Below are 19,444 nucleotides of genomic sequence, written 5' to 3'. Positions count from 1 at the left end.
TTTGGCCCCCAGGACAACTTGGGCAATGTCTGGGACGTTTTTGGTGGTCATGCTGGGAGTAGTGCTACTATATCCAGTGGGTAAAGGCCCGGAATGCTGTTAAACATCCTACAATGCCCAGGACAGTCTCTCACAACAAGAGTTATTCAGCCCCAAATGTCCATAATGCTACTCTCAAGAACCTTTAGCATACAGTTAAGAATGTCCAGAAAGATGTCACTTAACAGTAATTCGTTTGTGTCCATTGTTTATAGATTTTTGTATTTCATGTGGCATAGTGACCTACACTGACATTTTCATCATATTAAAGTTATTCTTTACTACTAGGGTGTGAATAAAACTCGCCATTTTCAGACGTTTATAAAAAGAATGTTATAATTATTGGGAGTTAGTTCTCCATGGGTTTTGGGTTTCTGTACATCTTCTGAGCAAAAGGCATTGAGTTTTTTTCAAGGATATTTGCATAACAGACAGCCATGGAAAGTAAAGAGAGAGACTCCCCGTAGAGAGATTTGGAGACATCTCTCCCTGGAGACATCCCAGGGTAATAAATCTAGAGACATCGCCTCTATGTCCCTGGAGATTTGCTTATATTCCAGGGTAATAAAAGATAATAGCTCTCTCTGGGGGGATAGGCAGGTTTGTTAGCAGTCCCTGTATAAGATTCGGGGTTTTCTAGGTTCCTCAGCTGTGACACAGATCCGCCGTGTGCCCAGTATCCTCTTGGGCCCACCCCTGCATCGCACCATGGGACTTGCAGGCAAGAGGCACCTCTGCTGCCTGCTGTGCTGTGAGTATTAAACTGTCTAAATCTGCTTGGACTCATTGTCTCCTTGCTGGCTGAATCTATACAAGTATGTTTAGCTGACTTAGCAGCTGTAGCAATCTCTGTCGCTTAGGGATTGTTTAACGATGACCAGTTAGCAGGCCCTATCATCAATGTAGGAACATCCTGTGCTTCCCGGAGGATGATATAGATCAGTATGTAGGGCGGGACGCCTTGGGCTTCTCCCTGGGGCAGGGGCAGCCTTGATCCTCAACACTACCCAAACTTGCCTGAACCTAGCAGTGGCCACAACCTCAATTCAAGCTAAAAGCCCCTCTACAAAAATATAACATATGAAAAAGATGAGTTATCATGGTAACTCTCACCCTGTACTATTTGCAGCTGCTGTGTTTTTGTGATTGCCAACTGAACTGGGGTCACTTCAAGGCTGTCCACATCCACCTGGAGTATTTGCAAAAACAAATGAGACCACGTCAATTCCTATGATCAGAGTTAATTTTTGCAATGATGGTTTGATTTCATGAGGCACACGTGTGAGCAGCAGGACAGCAGCAGGGAAGGTACAAGGTAGAAGGGGAGATGTTAAAAAAAAGAATGATCTTGAAGGAAATATACCTTCCCTGTCAGCTGCCATGCTTCTGAGTGAGGTGAGGGGTGGGGATGGGGCACTTCCCTGGAGGCTCTGATCTGCAAATGCACTGTTATTTGACTATCAAACTGTGCTGAAGTTGATGTTGATATAATGCAAGTGATTAACCTCCCTGTGCTCAGATCAGCTTTCTCTTTGGGTTGAGCTACAACAGCTCATGGTAACCAAATAGGTTTTATAGGAAAAAAAAGGCATTCCTCTGTTGATGCATAGAAAAAGGAAAAATAACAAATGCTGCTGGTTTTCCTAGATACATTTTCTGTAGAATATTAGACCACCTCCTGATGGGGCACAGGGTTTGGGGTATAGAGGATTCATCACCTTTGCTCAGCATTATCTGTCTGTTAGGGAAACAGAAAGATCTGAGATCCTATATCTAAAAGTGAGATAAATTGGACAATACCTCTTTCCAAACACCAGTAAAGTTCATTGAATGAAGATTATTACAATAGCAAAACAGGACCCTAATCGAAAGGTTGTGCTAATCTCTGGCGTGTTGCCCATCTGCTGCCATATTGCGCCTTAAACTCCTTAGGATCCCAGGCTGGAAGTGAAACAAGTTGTGGTGGATCTGCTGGCTCCTGTCTGATGAGGTGGGGGGAAAGTGGAAGTCGAGTACTAGACAGAGAGGGTAAAGCTGTTGCTACCACTGGACTGGGCCTGTCCCCAAACAGCTCTGTCTCCTATCACCTTCTCACTGCTCCTTCCCTCACTAAATTTGCTAGATTGGAAATGTTACCCCACAAAATTGGGGTTCTCTGCCCAATGTGCATAAACAAGCCAATTAATTATGGCATCAACCTTTGGGGGAGAAATCAGCTTTTATTCTGTGAGATAGATCTGCAGGGAGACGGGGTGTGTGCCCTCACATCTGTCTCCCTAATTCAGGATTTGGGACGAAATTTAAGTTAGGGAGAACAGGCTGGCACGCGGAAATGCTGGTGGGACAGGTTTTGATTGGTGGGCTTCAAGGACTTATGGTAAGGTTTTAAACATTTATGACAGGATGTGGAAGGAATTTTAACACCAGATTTTCCTGAATGAGGGACCCCTTGCTTCTGATAAGAGTCTGAGTTTCAAGTTCCGGTCATTTCCTAGTCCTTGGGTTCCATCAGGAAGAGGATCTTTAGTTCCGAGGTTATTTCAGATCATGATTTCTTCTTTTACATATGCTCTGGCTACGTGACTTGGCAGTTTTCCTGAAAGACAATCCTTGGTCACTTTGTCGATAAGAGATGACGTCTGTTCAAATTGGCTCTAAATGGGCCTGTGGTTACAGAAACACAGGTTTTCTTCATGAGAATCTCTCTCACAAAACTTACATAGATTTTGTGTGTATGAGGAAGATTGTCCCTGAGCTAACATCTCTGCCAGTCTCCTCTACTTTGTATGTGGGATGCCTCCACAGCATGGCTTGCTGAGCAGTGAATATGTCTGTGCCTGGGATCCAAACCTGCGAACCCCTGGCCAAAGCTGAGAGTGCAACTTAACCACTACACCACCAGGCTGGCCTCTAGATTTTTTTTTTTTTTAGCAAGCTTAATACGCTGCTGTGACTTGTGATTGGGATGTCCTATTCTGCAACCTCAGGAATCAGTGGATTCTGTGGACTCCAGATGGGTTTATGCTTAAAGCAGCACTAGTAGCCTAGCAGAAAGGTAAGCGAGAATAAGGAGATGGAAAGCTGCTTTTTCCTTTTTGTAATAAGCCTTGCAGACCTATTTACCTCTTAAAACTATGTGCATTTGTAACTTTGATAAAAATGAAAGTTTATTTTTTAAAAATTGGTAAATGAGCTACATAGAATGGATACAACTGAAAATGGAATTAATGAATTTGTAAGATTAATCCTAAGGATTCTCTCAAACTAAAGCTAAAGGACGAAACCAAAACCAAAACCAAAACCAGAACCAAAACAACCAGCGTGGAAAGTTTAAGTGAGATGGAAGATAAAGTCAAAAGTTCCCACGGCATCAACTGAAATTCCAGAACAAAAGAATAGAGATAATGGAAGAGGGATAAGTTAATAGAAGAGCATTTCTGAGTTCTGAAAAGATTCGTCTTCTGAGTGAACAGATCTAAGGGTGCCAACCAGGAGGAGCGAAAGAGGTCCCACTCCTAAACACATTCTTCAAAGGAAAGAAGAAATCTAAAATTTCTCTAGAAAGAAAAACTAGATTACCTACAAAAGAACAAGAATCAGTTTGACATCAGATTTTTCTTTGATACCAGTGGATTCTAGGAGGAAATGGAGAAATATCGTAAAGGACGGTGTCGAAGTTAGTTTCTCTTAGAGCCCTCAAACAGGGCATTTATAAAATTAGGTGGTAGCAAACACTGCTGATTGGGGAAGGGAGTGATTGGTGAAAAGTTTTATTACTAAATTTTAGTTTTATTTAATTGTGACCAGAAAAATAGCCACCATTAATATAGAACTTATGATGGGCCAAGAACTCTTCAAAAAATTTTACATATAAGTCATTTAATCCTTATAACATAGCACCTATGAGGCAGGCACTGCTATTATTCTCACACTACAGATGAGAAACTGAGGCACAGAGAAGAAAGGTGGCTTTCTTAAGGTCATCAGCTAATAAATGGAACTTAAACCCTATTTTTATTTTGGAATTTATTGAGGTTTCTTTGCAAATAAATATTTTGTCAGTTTTTAAAATATTCAGTAGATGATTGAAAAGAAAGTGCTTTCTCTGTAGAATATGGAGTCCAGGCTGTAACTGTTAATTTTATCTCATGAATAATATTACTCACTTTACTTCTATGTTTTTTGGTCTGTTTCATCTATTAAAGACATAACAGAAACAGTTTAAAATTTATTTCTGGTTTATATTGTAAAACTTAAAAAAATAGTCTTCTTCTTCCTGTTAGATGCTATGTTTTCTTTTCTACGTTCCAGACCTTTTTCATAGTTCTATATATTTTTTATGCTTACTCATCCTTGAATGTTAAAAGTTTTATCTATACTTTGCCTTTGTTCCCAAACAGGATGAGCTAATTCTTGGCTCCCTGTCTGTCTATTCGGAGGCTGTTAGAATCTTCTCATATTTTAGGTTGAAGGACTGGTTACCTTCCAGCAGCCTGAAGAGAGAGTGGAGGGAGACATCTGACAAAGAATGTCATCCCTCAAGATTTCTTCTCAATGCAAAGCCACTGTCCCAAGGGACCAAAGGTTATCTGGTCTTTGTGCTCGAGTCCTTCCTGGCCAGCAGCCAAGCTGGACGTGGCCTGGCCGTGCTCCTGAGATTGCCATCTTCAGTGTCATAGAGGAGACTTGCCACTCAGGGTAAAAATTCCCCTTCCTTACATGCAGTGGGCCTTTTCAATGAGAATTGGGAAGGGAGATTCAAAAGGCTTGGCCAAACCTCCACTTTTATCTGGAAGCATTCTGGTTATCTATTGCTCCATAAAATAACACCCCAAATTTTGAGGCATGAAACAATGATTACTTACTGTTGTTTTCTCTCATGATTCTGGTGATTGACTGGGCTCAGCTCGCTGGCCTCTCACCTGGCTGCCATGAGACAGGAACGATGCTGGAGTCGTCTCGAAGGATTCCTCATTCACATGTCTGGCCCTGAGACTGGGACAGTTCAAACGGCTGGGGCTGGAACAGCCGGGGGCCTCCGACTCTCCCTTTTTCTTCATTTGGGCTGTGCACATGGTCTTTGCAGCATGGCAGCTTCAGAGCAGCTGTACTTATTATATGGCTGCTCAGGGCTCCAGATGCATATGTTCTGAGTAAGAGAACTAGATGAAAGTCGTATCACCTTTGAAGACCCAGACTTGAAAGTCACATGGCATTACTTTTGTTGTGCAGTCACAGAAGCCCACCCTAGAAGGCCACCTTAGAAGCCCACTCAGGTTCATAGGGAGGGGACAGAGATGCCATCTCTTGACTGGGGGCAGGGAGGCAGGGTTTTTGGAAGAGCATGTAAGACTGAATTGGTCACACTGTTGTGACCAATTTTAAAAAATACAATCTACCACAGAAAGTTTGATACAATTTCGTTGGATTAATAAATGACTGTATACCATACACAGTAAGACCTATTGACATCTACTCTATGCAAGTATCTAACTCATAGAGCTGTTGTGAGGATTAACTGATTAGAACTGTATATCCAGAGCACTTAGAATACATTGGCACATAGTAAGTGCTTACGTAAATGTTAGCTATACCCTAAAGTTCAGGAAAATTAGAAATAATACCTACAGGTAGCATTAACCACTCTTCCTTGCCACTCAATTTTCAGTTGTACATTCTGCTATTCACGTTTTTTTTTTTTTACCTTCTTGGTTTACCTTCTTGTTTTGGTGGAACACATCATCTGAAGGCTTCTCAAGAAAAGGCACATGGGAGATAAGTTTTTTGAAATCTTGCATGTCTGAAAATATCTTTATTGACCCCCAACTTGATGGATAGTCTAGAGAGGTATGAGAATCTATGTTGGAAATAATTTTCTCTCTGATTTGTAAAGTCTTTATTCCACTGTCTTCCAGTTTCGTGTGTTGCTGTGGAGAAGTCTGATGCCATTCTGGTTCTCGGCCCTTTGTATGAAAACTCATTTTTCCCTCTGGGTGTTCGTAACATCTTCTCTACGTCCCCAGTCTTCTGAAATTTTATCATGATGTGCCTTGGCGTGGTTCTGGTTTTGTCCATTGTCTTGGGCTCAGTGAGTCCTTTCAATGTGGAAACTCATGTCCTTTAGTTCTAAAAATATATACAATTGAAGTATTTAATGGATTTCTTCTCCTCAGTTTCCCAGATGTCCTGGACGAGCTTTCTAATTTTCTGATGCTTTCTTACCTCTTTCTCTTCTTTTTGCCTTTTATCTATACATTCTAGGATATTTCCTCTACTTTATCTTCCTACCACTCTATCATATTTTTAATTTGAAAGAGCTCTGTTTGGTTCACTGTGTTAATTTTTTTATTATTTTTAAAAATTTTATTTATTTATTTAGTGTGAAGAAGATTTGCCCTGAGCTAACATCCATTGCCAATCCTCCTCTTTTTTTGCTTGAGGAAGATAAGCCCTGAGCTAACATCTGCACTAATCTTCTTCTACTTTGTATGTGGGATGCCTCCACAGCATGGCTGATGAGTCAGCACCCGGGATCCAAACCTGTGAAACCCTGGCTGCCAAAGCAGAGCGTGCAGAACTTTAACCACCCGGCCACAGGGCCAGCCCCAGAGTGTTCATTTTTTAGAGAATCTATTCTATTGCATTCTATTTTTATTTCTCAAAGGAGCTAGATAATAGATTTTTCAAAGTTTTCTTCTCTCCGTGTAGTCCCTTTTCCTGTTCTATGTTTCATGCCTGATCTCTCCCTTAAATTCTGATGACCTTCGGCTGTCTCCTCTTATTTAAGAATGCCAGATTTAGCAAAGCAAAATACAACAAAACAAAACAGGACACCTATTTAAATTTGAATTTTAAACAACAAACAATTTTTAGTGTATGTTCCATGCAATATTTAGGACAGACTTATAGCATATAAGTATTTTATACTTTAGTAAAAAAATTATTTGTTGTTTATCTGAAATTCCAATTTAACCAAGTGTCCTATATTTTGCCTAGCAAAATCTCAAAAATCTCTTTAAATTTAAACTTTAAAATTTGCCTAGTGAAATCTCAAATGCTGCCCGGGAGCTCTGTGTGCACGTGTAAGTGAGCAGGGCTTGATTACTGCCAGTTGCTCCAGTTTCACTGAGTAACTGATGACAGTTCTTTAGGTCTTACTTTTCCCTGAAGGAGAGTATTCAAACTCCCTAGCCTGGCTGCCAGTGTTGCAGAAGCCAAGTGAAGGAAGAACACTGAGCAGCTCAATATTCATCATATTAAGTTTCAAATAGACCTTCAATTCCCCTACCTTGTGTGGTGGATTAAAGGTGGATTAAAGGTGGATTAAAGGTGGTTGCAATTTTTTTTGCTAGTCCCCCCATTCACAGATGGAAGGGGATTTAGCCCCTTCTCTGGAATCTGGGCTGGCCTTAGTGACTTGCCCGGCCTAGAGAATGCAACAGAAATAATGCTCAGAGGCTTCCAAGCCTAGATAATAAGAAGCCTGGTAAGTTCTGCCTGGCTCTCTTGGAGCATCCTTTCTAGGAGCCCTGAGCCTCTGTGTAGGAAATCCAGCTACCCTGAGCCTGCCATGCGGAGGGAGCCCGTGTAGGTGCTCTGGTCCACAGTGCCAGCTGAGACCAGACTTCCAGCTCTCCTTGCCATGGTGCCAGACATGTGAGTGAATCATCTAGACTGGCCCATCTGCCAGCTGAATATCACCAAGTGACCTTTGTTGATGCCAGGTGGAACAGAAGAATTGCCCAGCCAAGCCTTGTCCAAATTTAGACCCACAGAATCATGAGATATAATAAAATGGTCATTGCTTTAAGTCACCAAGTTTTGGGGTAGTTTGTTCGGCAGCCTTAGATAACCAGAACATCTTGTCTACACCCGGTATGCCCCACTCCAGAGATCCTCTGCTTTACCTCCTCCAGAGACCATGTTTCCAATCTTCTGCCCGAGCGGGAGAGGGGCAGTGGCATCTGTGCAGTACTGTGAAGGGGGTGGAGGAGACTGCTTCCTGTACACACTTACAAACAATCCTCTTGTTTTCAGTCTTAACTATATACCCACTTTAAGAAACACCGGGGGCAGCAGTTTCCTACGTATCTTGAGAAATTCTACAGTATCGTGTTGCTTCTCAGCTTTCCCTACTCCTGGCTTCGGAATCAGTTTTCTCAAGTCTGCTAAGTCAATTCTCACCTGTCTATCTGCTTTCCAGTTTCCAAAGTTTTGCTATTTTTCCTCTCTTGTTCTTATGAGATTAAAAATAAAATCTACTATTGCTTGAGTTGGATTTCAAGAGGGAGCTGAGGCAAATGTTTGGGGTCATTCTGCTCTCTTGAATTCAAAGGCTCCTTTTTGTCTTTAATTTCAACAATTGTATGAATTTTTAAAACACTCTGTGATAGATCAGGTTCCCTAGAAGCAAAGCGTAAGAACGGGATTCTTGTGTAAGTGCCTTAGTGAGGGAGTATTCTCAGGAGAAACCTGCGAGTAAGTAAAATAGCACACAGAGGGAGGCAGAGCGAAGCCGTGGTTTCCGCTGAAATGTAGCCTCAGCCTAAACCCGTGGGAGCTCTGGAATATAAAGGTATCACAGGTTTATTCCTGGCCTTTGGTACCCCATAAAAGCCAGCTTCTGCCTGTGGCCTCCCAACCTGGCCTGAAGGCAATTACGGAGAAAAAGGGGCAGCTGTGAGCTGGGGGCCCCCTCCTGGGAGAGGTGATCTCAGCCGGGTGCTAACAGCATCTGCTCCATTCCTAACCTTTTATTTTTTAGGGTGGCCTAATTGTTATTTTTTAGGGGATGCCATAGTCTTTCTAATCTCTCTGAGGAAATGAATTATCTTTAATTCCTTCTTTTTATACTGTTTGTCTTGTTAATTTTGTTTCCTCCAGGTAAGTTCATAAACTGAAGCTCAGGACTTTTAAGCAGACCCAGGTCTAGAATCCCCATCAGTCTGATCCTTGCTCTTAACCATGTTAAACCAGCGCCTTTAGCTACATCTTAACGAAATAATTTAATGTTACCTCTCCAGCTTTAAGGGTGCAATTAGGCGCCTGGATTTTGGTCTGCTGGCTGGCAAACACACTCCCAAAGCTACCTACCCTTTGCTAAATAAAATCGGAATTTGCCTGTAGACTCAACGGATTCATGCTGCAAGCATTCACTGAACACCTATGTGCCCGAAACGGTCCTGGGCGCGGGTGCAAAGATGCCTTAGACTCAGTTGGTGCCTTCAAGAGGCTTGTCTCCAGTCGGGGAAGCAGATAGGAACACACAAAACCGCGTTACAAGAGGGGAGCGCTGTCCCAAGGCCGAAGTCCGGAGCTACTGATCAGTGCCCAACCCTGGTAATTTACAGGGGAAGAGAGACAGATCCGGGCTGCTCCTGACCCTCTTTCCCAAAGGCTTCCCCAAGGGAAGGGAACTCTGTTTTCCTCAAGGGAGATGTAAAACTCCTGGGAACTTTTTGGAACGCACGTTTTAACGTGCCAAAGGGAAACGCAGTGTGCCGTTTTGATTTGACTTTCCACTCTTCCGGCCACAGGCTCGACGTGAGTCCTGACGTTGAGAGAGAAAGTGCAGTTTCCTAGGAGGAAGTTTGGACTCCCGGGCGCAGGGAGGGTGCGGGCGAGGCCCGAGGGCTCAGACCTCCGAGGGGGTGGGGGCGCCCGGGCGCCGACCGGCCGGAGAGTCCAGCTCTCTGCGGGGGCGGGAGCCGGGCTGGGCGGCGCCGGGCGGGCTGTGCGATGCGGGCGGGCACGAGGCTGGGAGCGGGGACAGCGGGCCAGGCCGCGGCCCGGGGCAGCCCCCCACCTAGGGGCGAGGCCGGCCCCTCCCTGGGCGCCCTGCGCGGTGGTCCCGGCCCCGGCTCCAGGTGCGCACGGTCCGCGGAGGGTTTTCCGGTCCCGTGGGCAGAGGAACGACCAGGAACTCGGGCTCAGTCTCCACCCCGCAGTGGGGCGGGTCCGCCTGCAATAAGACCCGCTGCCCGGCCCCCAGGAGGGTGTGACCTCCGTGGCCGCAGAGGACGAGCGCCGTCCCGTCTCGGCACGAGCGGTAAGGGGGCCCGGGGCCGGGGGGTCCTGGGCTGCGGGAATGGGGCGCGGCAGCCCCGAGCGCCTCGCGGGGACGGCCGGTTCTGCGCCGGGCCCCGGAGGGGTTGCCCGTCGCCGGCCTTCGGGCGGGGCCCGGCGGCCACAGGGCGGAGCGGGAGCCGGCGGCCCGAGACTGGCTCGCGGTGGGCGAGAGGCAAGCCCGGGATTATCCACTGGCCCCGTCGAAAACGATGTCCAGGGCGGGTTATACTCAGGATGTAGTGCCGTTAGAGACCAGAGCAGTTACCTACTGAGTTCATGTGCCAAAAACACCGTGTTGGGTTTGGGCATTAAGAAGAAAGGATTGTATGATCTCGCTCATGTGTGGAAGATGAAAAACAACAAACACACAGATACAGAGATTAGATTGGTGGTTACCAGAGGGGTAGAGGGGAGGAGGGAGGGGGAAAGGGGTGTAGGGCGTGTGTGTCCTGTGACTGATGGTAATTAGTCTTTGCCTGGTGGACATGATGTAGTCTACACAGAAATCGAAATGCAATGATGTACACTTGAAATTTATAAAGCGTTATAAACCAATGTGACCTCAATAAAACTTAAAAAAAAAAAAAGGAAGGATTGAGTTCATATTCTCTGGAGCTGACTCAGACTAACACCCAAGTTTTACTTTTTAATTCTTTCTTTGCTCCTTTTAAGAAACTTACTGCTTTCTCCTAGTTTCTTACTGCTTCTCTCCTTCTTGTGTATCTAATGCCTTCTGCACAATGCCTGGCACATGGACATCTGTTATTATGAGGTCCTTAACTTGGCACAGTCTGGCTCTTTTGTCATGGCTTTGACCAGCGGGAGACTTTGGGACCAAAGAAGTTATTGCTTTTCAACAATCGGCCTAATTTTAAGTGCTCCCCAAGTTGGTGCAAGTCCTCTCTGAGCTGTTTGGAGCATTGTGGGTCCTGAGTAACCCACACCTTTCAGGAAAAATGAGCATTTGCTCTCTCCAGCTGACAGAATGGATAGGGTCTCCTTCACCAAATTATGTATCTCTTTGCCCATAAGTTCTAGAACCCTCTGCCTCCTTACACTGCAAGTACAGTGGTCCCTCGATTTTGGGGTGGAATTGGTTGCAGGACCCCTTTGGATACCAAAATCCGTGGGTGCTCAAGTCTCTTATATAAAATGGCATAATATTTGATATAACCTGTGCACATCCTCCCGTATACGTTAAATCATCTCTAGATTACTTATAATACCTAGTGCAATGTAAATGCTATGTAAATCGTTGTTATCCTGTATTGTTTAGGGAATAATGACAAGGAAAAAAAAAGTCTGTACATGTTCAGTACAAGCACAAGCATTGGAGGCCTTTCGGTCTGTGATTGGTTGAGTCCTGGGATGTGGAACTGCAGATATGGTGGACCAACTGTAACTCTACTGATAGCCAAACCGGAGCTCTTTAGTTGCCAGGGAATTCTCAGATGACAGAGAGATAGGAGAGGAAGGGGACAGGCACGAGAAAATGGGTAACCATAGCCCCCTAAGACCTGCTTTCTTCCCAGAGCCCTATCTGGCCAAAGCCACATCTCCTACATTCAGCTCAGGTCAGATTTCTGTTGCTTTGGGGACACACACACACACACACACACAGACACAGACACGAGCATGCCCAAATACACAACTACTAGATCAAGGGGTCTACAAATTTCCCTCCTAGATTTTCTTGCATTTGGTTAGGGATAAGTTTTCTCTGCAACGTAGAGAGTAACATGCACAGTCAAGTTGGACCACACCAGCCCTCAGCATCTGGAGGGAGCCTCCTGGTCCTCCCAGGACTCATATCCAGTGGCCCGTTCCTTTGCTTACGTCCAGCACTCATTCGTTTTCCCGATCTTGCCCATCCACTTGCAGACTAAGCCTGCTCTTCTCCATGAGAGATGAAGGTGAGTGGCAGGCCCTGGAGATGGTAGGCTGTGTGCCAGAGAACACCTGAAGCTTCAGAATAAACAAGGGGGGGGATTTTCCTTGGGTGTCAATTTTACCCAGATATTTGAGGATAAATCACTTTTCATATTCAGACAATCACGGATATATTTTGGACTGAAGTTCAAAATTTAGATACTTTCTTAATATAAAGCAAGAAACTTCAAAACATTTTTGCTTTGGCTTTGGGTTGCACTTTGGCCCCAACTTAGTCCTTGAGAGTTTGCTTTCACTGCAATTAGGGCTGCTGATGGAGGCAGTTTGATAGATGCAGCAGTGTCCTCCCTGGAGAGACTTTGAAAGACAGTCATCCTAGGTGACTCATTTAATCTTATTTCAACCAGAGGTGGGGTCGTTAACCTTGTTTTACACGTGAGGATCCCAAGGCTCCCAGCTGTGGTCCTTGGTCCAGGTTAGACCACTTGTAAACAGATATATTCTCTCTGCCCCACTGTGGCTCCATCAGAGCTTGGTTTATAATGACTGGGGATTTAGATTTGTGGCTTCAGGGCTTATTAACTAAATCTTTACCAAATGTTTTCCTTTCACTCTTCAACTTTCTTCTTGCTGAGCTGACATATGCGATACGGTTGAAAGAACTGGAGCTGTTTCACCCAGAAAGGGAAGATTGCAGTGGGTGATGGAACGCGTGTTAAGGGCCCTAAATTCTTGAGGGCCTTGGTGTGTGGACGAGGGAATAAACTCACTCCTTGTGGCATTGAGTGGAACTGGGTAGGAGTTTTTTGGATGGTGAATTCTGGTTAAATTTAGGGAAGTTGCTTTTGAAACCCCCGGGTCAGGTGGCCTGGAGTTGGCCAGAGCTTTCTCACCAGAGGTGTTGAAACGGAGGCCCCACAGCTCCTTTTTTTTTTTTTTTTTTTTTGAGGAAGATTAGCCCTGAGCTAACTACTGCCAGTCCTCCTCTTTTTGCTGAGGAAGGCTGGCCCTGAGCTAACATCCGTGCCCATCTTCCTCTACTTTATATGTGGGACGCCTACCACAGCATGGCGTGCCAAGCAGTGCCATGTCTGCACCTGGGATCTGAACCCGCGAACCCCAGGCCGCCAAAGTGGAACATTCGAACTTAACCGCTGTGCCACTGGACCAGCCCCCACAGCTCCTTTTTGATAGAGGGTTTTGGTAGAAGGTTAAACTAAGGTGATTTCTAACGCCGTAGTTTCCAGACTTCAGGGTGTATCAAAATCCCCCAGGGAGCTTGAACAACATCCAGATTCTTGCCCCACTCCCAGAAATTCTGATCCACTATGACAGGTGGGACCCAGGAATCTGCATATTTAATAGGTTCTCTGGGTGGTTATAATTCAGGTGTTTCTTGGACCTTGCTTTGAGAAACTAAGCTTTAGAAACACGTATATGAATATGCACATGCTTGTTAAATTGAATAAAGCATTGACAAAAAGATAGGACTTAAGGGATCTTAGGGCTGTTGTTATGCTCTAAACTCTGGGTAACGTGATAAATGCTGAAATTGTCCCCACTCACAAGGATAGCTCTTTATTACACCTATCATGTCAAATTCACCCCATGGTTTTACGGTGCTTAACACTTCTAGACATACATGGGGCTCCAACTAAAGATTTTTTATTTGTTTTTAAATTTAATTGAAACTGAGAAGAATTACTGTATTAAGATTAATTTCCCTAAGAGAAATCAGTACTAGAGACGTAACGTACGGCTTGACAACCGTGGTTCACGCTGCTGTGTGACATGGAGGAGAGATGTCCAGAGAGTAAATCCTGAGTTCTCTTCACAAGGAGAACTTTTTTCTTTTCTTCTTTCTTTTCTTTTTATCTATACGAGATGATGGATGTTAGTTGAACCTATTCTGGTAATCATTTTACAATATATGTAAATCAAACCAAAAAAAGAAATTAATTTCCCCAGGAGTTTAGGATTTCCATCTAAGGCCGGTTGTCGGTTTTGTTGGGAGTAACTTGTCGTGTTCAGTTGTGTTTGAACTGGACTGAGAGCTTTTGCTATGGGAACCTGAACCACTGCCTTTGAAGAATTCTTTTTAAAGGTTCAAGATGTTTGAGGTCGGTAAATTGCCTACTGCTTCTTGGTCTGGACTGCTAGGCATAAAACCCAGAGTGAATGTTTTATCCACAATCAGCAGCAGCGATAAATTGCAGCTAAAGGCCGGACTGTAAATTATTCTGCAAAACACCTTCACCTTTCCCCTCTCAATGTCATTAACCTTTAAGGCCTAGATATAGCAGCATGAGCAGCAGGAGGCCCCATGAGTGGACTTCTGGGAAGTCATCAGAAAGGCCTTCCCGCCCAGTCACTGTGGATTCAATCCTCTGGGTTAAGGCCCTCACTTCCCCCCTCCCAGGAGGTAGCATTAAATTATTACCAGAAGCTAAGGGAGAGGGGCTCCGTGATAAGGGGGAACAAGTTCTCCTGATTTATGTGTGGTTGAACCAGCTCCCCTGGAGGAGGTCCTACAAACACAAACCCGGTTATATAATCAGCCCCCAGCATCTTCCCACTCACTCCTCTCCAGGGGGCTCAGGAAAGCATTTTCTGGGTCCTGCTTAGCTTCAGCTTCTGCTGTTGCTGCTTTTTGATGCTGTACCATGACCTGTTGACTCAGTCGTTCTCATCTTTGTTAGAGTCACAGACCCCTTTAAGAATCTGGTTAAAGCCATGAATCCTCTCTAGAGAAAAATAAACACATATTTGACATTTTTCATACAGTTTCAAGGGTTTATGGACACCCTTCTACACCCAATCATGTATACCTAGCAGTATGTAGACATCATGTTAAGAATTACCCTGAAATTTGGCAGTGTTTGTCAAAGTGAAAAAATGCTTTTACCTTTGTTCCAGCAATTTGAATTCTAGGAACTTATCCTAAAGATATACTTGGACATGTGTAGAAAGACATATGTACAAGGATATATACATTGTTTATAGCAGCAAAAGATTGGAAATGACCTAAATATCTATGAGTGAGGGACTAGTTGAATTATGGAATATCTATGCTGTGCAATATTGTGTAGCTGTTAAAATTTTTTTTTAAAGATTGGCACCTGAGCTGACAACAGTTGCCAATCTTCGTTTTTTTTATTCTTCTCCCCAAAGCCACCCAGTACATAGTTGTATATTCTAGTTGTAGGTCCCCCTGGTTGTGCTGTATGGGACACCACCTCAGCATGGCCTGATGAGCGGTGCCGTGTTTGTGCCCAGGATCCAAACCAGCGAAACCCTGGGCCACCGAAGCGGAGTGCATGAACTTAACCACTTGGCCGCAGGGCCGGCCCCTGTGTAGCTGTTAAAAAGTGATACAGGTTGATAGGAACAGATAGAGAATGATATTGAAGATACATTTTTATTTTTATTTTTATTTATTTATTTTTTTGAGGAAGATCATCCCTGAGTTAATATCTGCCACCAATCCTTCTCTTTTTTGCTGAGGAAGACTGGCCCTGAGCTAACATCCGTGCCCATCTTCCTCTAACTTTATATGTGGGACACCTGCCACAACATGGTTTGACAAGCAGTGTGTAGGTCTGCACCTGGGATCTGAACTGGTGAACACCGAGCCGCCAAAGCAGAACATGCGAACTTAACCACTGTGCCACTGAGCCGGCCCCTGAAGATACATTTTTAAAAAAACAAAATACAGCCTTGCATGATGTGCTACCATTTCTGTGTATGAGAATGATGGGGGCTGTTTATAGTTTTTTTTTTTAAGATTTTATTTTTACTTTTTCTCCCTAAGCCTCCCAGTACATGGTTGTGTATTTTTAGTTGTCGGTCCTTCTAGTTGTGGCATGTAGGACACCGCCTCAGCGTGGCTTAACGAGCGGGGCCATGTCCTCGGCCAGGATTCGAACTGGCGAAACCCTGGGCTGCCGAAGCAGAGGGAGCGTACGTAACCACTCAGCCACGGGGCCGGCCCCTATTTATATTCTTATATACTTGTTAATGCATTAAATCCTTCTAAACGAATACACAGGAAGATTACAAGCATGGTTGCCACTGGGGGCGAGGAGGTGGAGTTCTTACAGATTTATCACTATATACCTTTTTGTACGATTTTGAGTTTTTTTTAATCATATTCTTGTTTTATCAGTTTTTTAAGATAGTTACAGATATCGCCTGCCCATTTAACATTGTTTGTGAAGAGGGGAATGAAACAGAAATGAAGAATGTATAATTGCCAAATTTTCCAAGCTCAGAATTAATATATGACCGTATATTTTCTTATTTGTATACAAAAAGCTAACGTGCACCTATGCGTCCTTTTCCAATGAGATGAAGTAGCAATCACTGATTCTTATCATACATTTCAGTTGGGTTATTTTTCCGTTTGGCTATACTTCAGCTGGTTCCAAAAATACTGTAAGGTGCCTTGAATTGCATGGTGGAGAAAGCTCTGTATGTAAATGGTCTGGTCGGTTCCGTGTGTCTTTAGCTGCAGAAGCAGAGAGAGGAGGTGGGCGATAAGTCACGGCCTGTAGACCAGACGGACTTGCTGGGGTGGGGTGCTTTGTCAGAGAAAGTCCTGGCAGTGATATCAGGTCGTGGGCACTGAGGGGCTTGGCCTTGGCTTCAGGACCTGCACCTCCTTCTTCAGCCACACTGTGCCTTAGTCTTTGAGGGCGCTGCCTCTCTGCATGCCGGAACCTCCGTGCCGCAGCTATCAATAGCTAATGTTCACCAAGTGTCTCCTATGAGCCTGACCCTGGGCCAAACACCTGGCGTGGCTTTTTAAAAATTTTTCACCCATATTAGGTGGGTGCTACTAGTATCATCCCCATTGTACAGATGAGGAAACTGAGGCACAAAGGGGTTGAGCAGTTTGCACGAGATCACATACTAGCAAGTGGTAGAGCCTTGGCGGACTGATTCTGTATCCTGTGCTCTACCACTCTGTCTACTGTATAATAGGCTAAAAGTGGGGAATCAGCCTGAAAAAGCAGGGCTGGGGGATTAAACTGACCATGGGGCTGGACTCTCTCAGAGGGGAAGTGGTAGAGTCTGTCCAAACCACTTGTCCAAGAGGAACTTGATGGTGACCTGGGTCATTCTAAGTATCCAGGGGGTCCCAGATGATAGGTGAGGAGGGGAGGGCAGACAGTGAACCGGGAGGATGTGCTGTGTCTGGATTCTGGGGGCACATCCCTGTGGGAGCAAGACGTGGAGCAGCATCTAAAGGCAGGAGAGGCAGCTCAGCACCTCAGGGAAGGGTCTTCAGCTGTTATGCAGGATGTCAGCAGCCCCTGCCAAGTGGACCAAGGTTCATTTATTTATTATGTAATGTGACAGACACTAGAGATTCAAGGATAAAATACACAGACCCCATCCTTAGGGAGATAAACAATCGAATCACCAATTCAAAAATCATGGGACTGTGCAGTAAGTGATTTGATGCTTTATGCCAGACTCCCCATGGAATAACAGACGAGGTGCACCTAACTCATCACGGGTAGTCAGAGAAGGCTTCCTGGAGGTAGCACAGGAGAAGGGCTTATTTACAGGCATGAGGATGAGAAAGCAAGACCAGGCACACTGCAGGAGTGGCATGTTGATCAGAGCAGGGCTAGTCTCAGAGGACAGAGCAAGAGGGCCCTCAGAAATTAAGGTCATTCCGTAGGCCTATTGGAGACATGACCAATCAGTATTGGGGGACAGGTCCTAGAGAGTCCAAGGGTCCCAGGGTAAGAACTGCTGGCCTGGATTATGAATCCCTCTTTTCTTTTGCATCTGCTCCACTGCTTAGCACAGTTATGTAATACATGTTTTTGAATAGGATGGAAGCGCTGGATACCAGGAAGGAAATCAAGGCAGAGATCCGGCCTTGGAAAAACAAGACTCCCCACTGCCCTGTCCTATGGCTGGCAACTCGGCTTGGACACAGGCTCCTTCCCTGACTGACTGAATCTGGGTGAGGGCTCACTGTGTGCTCCTGTCTCTGGGATTCCCCATCACAGGAATGTTTACACCTTATTGTGTCTGATTATAGGACTGTGTCCTCCACTCAGCTTTGAGCTCCTCTGCAGGTAAGGACCACGCAGCCCCCATCCTCTGGCCTAGCACATAGTGGGTGCTCACCAAAGGTATGCTGAATGAATGTACGATTGCCCATGGCCTGGAAAATTTAGTCAGCCTCCAAGCCTGGCCTGCTGCAAAATGATCCACTTTTGAAAATTACTTTCCCACCCCTTGTCTCCCACCGTTCTCTTCATTTCCTTAAGCTCCAGCCCAACTCCATATGAATGACCACTATTTTGCAAGGGTCTTACCATTTGTGATCATAGCTGAGGCTTCATTTTTACTGTTCTTTCTGCCCGAAATCTCCTTCCCTTTTGAAATCCTGTCTGTCCTTATAAGCCTTAGTCAAATAGAGCCCCTTACTCTCTGGAGTGTAGAGGGGGACTTAGTCTGTCGTCTCCGCTTATCCTGCAACTCTGGTAATAGTACCGCATGCTGCTTTGTCATCGGATTCGTTTGTTATATACCTGCTTTGTTTCTCTTCCTAGCTTACATGCCCCTCCAGAGCAAGATCACGTGTCCTCCATCTTTGTTTCTCTCACAAAGTCTGGTACTTGGTAAGGGTAAGATAAATATTTAAGGAAGGGCTGTAAGTGCCTGCACACACAGCCAGTGGAGGTTTTGGAACTGGGGTCTCCTGCAGGGACTGTCTGCATGAGAATCAGGGCCTGGAACTGGGTGCGTGGCGAGTAACCAGGGGTGCTTATTGCAGCTTGATTAAATGAGGTCTCTGGGCCCCACCTAAGGTTTCCTGACTCAAGCTCTGGAGTCTAGCATCCCTCAGATCTGTGTTTCTAAATGCCCCCTGGGAGATTTTGTACACAGTAAACTTTGAGAACTTTCCCCGGGTACCATGGTAGGTGCTCTGCCCTCTATATTAGATTAGGATCCTTTTGAAGCCATTGCTCTGGACACTGTGTCCTGACATCATCCAAGGCCAGAGAAAAGGGGGAAGTTGGCAGGCTGACTCTGCCTTTTTCAGCCTGGGCGAAATCCTTTCTCCAAGTTTCTGGGCAGGTTTATCTTTATTTCTCATTGTCCAGAAGGGGGTCACACGGCCACTCGTAAACCACTCGTAGAGTTGTAATGGGCTTGTCTTGGACCAGTCATTATGTCCTCCTGGGGTGAGTCCCGCCTTCTTGGTTTACCAAATCCACTCCCTGAACTCATGAAGGTTCTCTTAATGGGGAAGGAGGGTATAGTGGGGGTTGACGTTATTGCTAATCCTCAAAGACGTCCTGCACAATAGTCACTACTATCTAAATTTTATGCCAGAATAAACTGGCTGTTATAGGTGGGGTTAAGTCTGGAGAGCAGAGCAGGCACTGAAATGTGCCCTTACTCTGGATTCCCAGCCTCT

The 19,444-nt window shown here is 45.0% G+C and overlaps 1 protein-coding gene across 4 annotated transcripts in view; it reads left to right on the top strand.

Annotated features, from left to right (window-relative positions):
* The first annotated feature begins 9,779 nt into the window (after positions 1 to 9,779).
* ANXA4 (annexin A4) overlaps positions 9,780 to 19,444 on the top strand; it is a 63,883-nt gene continuing 54,218 nt past the window's right edge. The window contains exons 1-3 of one of the 4 annotated variants that reach the window (XM_070511989.1): positions 9,947 to 10,087; positions 17,843 to 17,977; positions 18,056 to 18,092. The gene's annotated coding sequence lies outside the window, so the exon portion shown is untranslated. Of the gene's footprint in view, positions 10,088 to 17,842; positions 18,093 to 19,444 lie in introns of all 4 variants that reach the window. The other 3 variants (XM_070511988.1, XM_070511987.1, XM_014836707.3) reach the window with 3 other exon arrangements.

The sequence above is a fragment of the Equus asinus genome, chromosome 6 (assembly GCF_041296235.1).
Source record: "Equus asinus isolate D_3611 breed Donkey chromosome 6, EquAss-T2T_v2, whole genome shotgun sequence".
NCBI lineage: Eukaryota > Metazoa > Chordata > Mammalia > Perissodactyla > Equidae > Equus > Equus asinus.
Note: the sequence above shows the minus strand (reverse complement) of the source record. Positions and strands in the feature narration are given on the sequence as shown.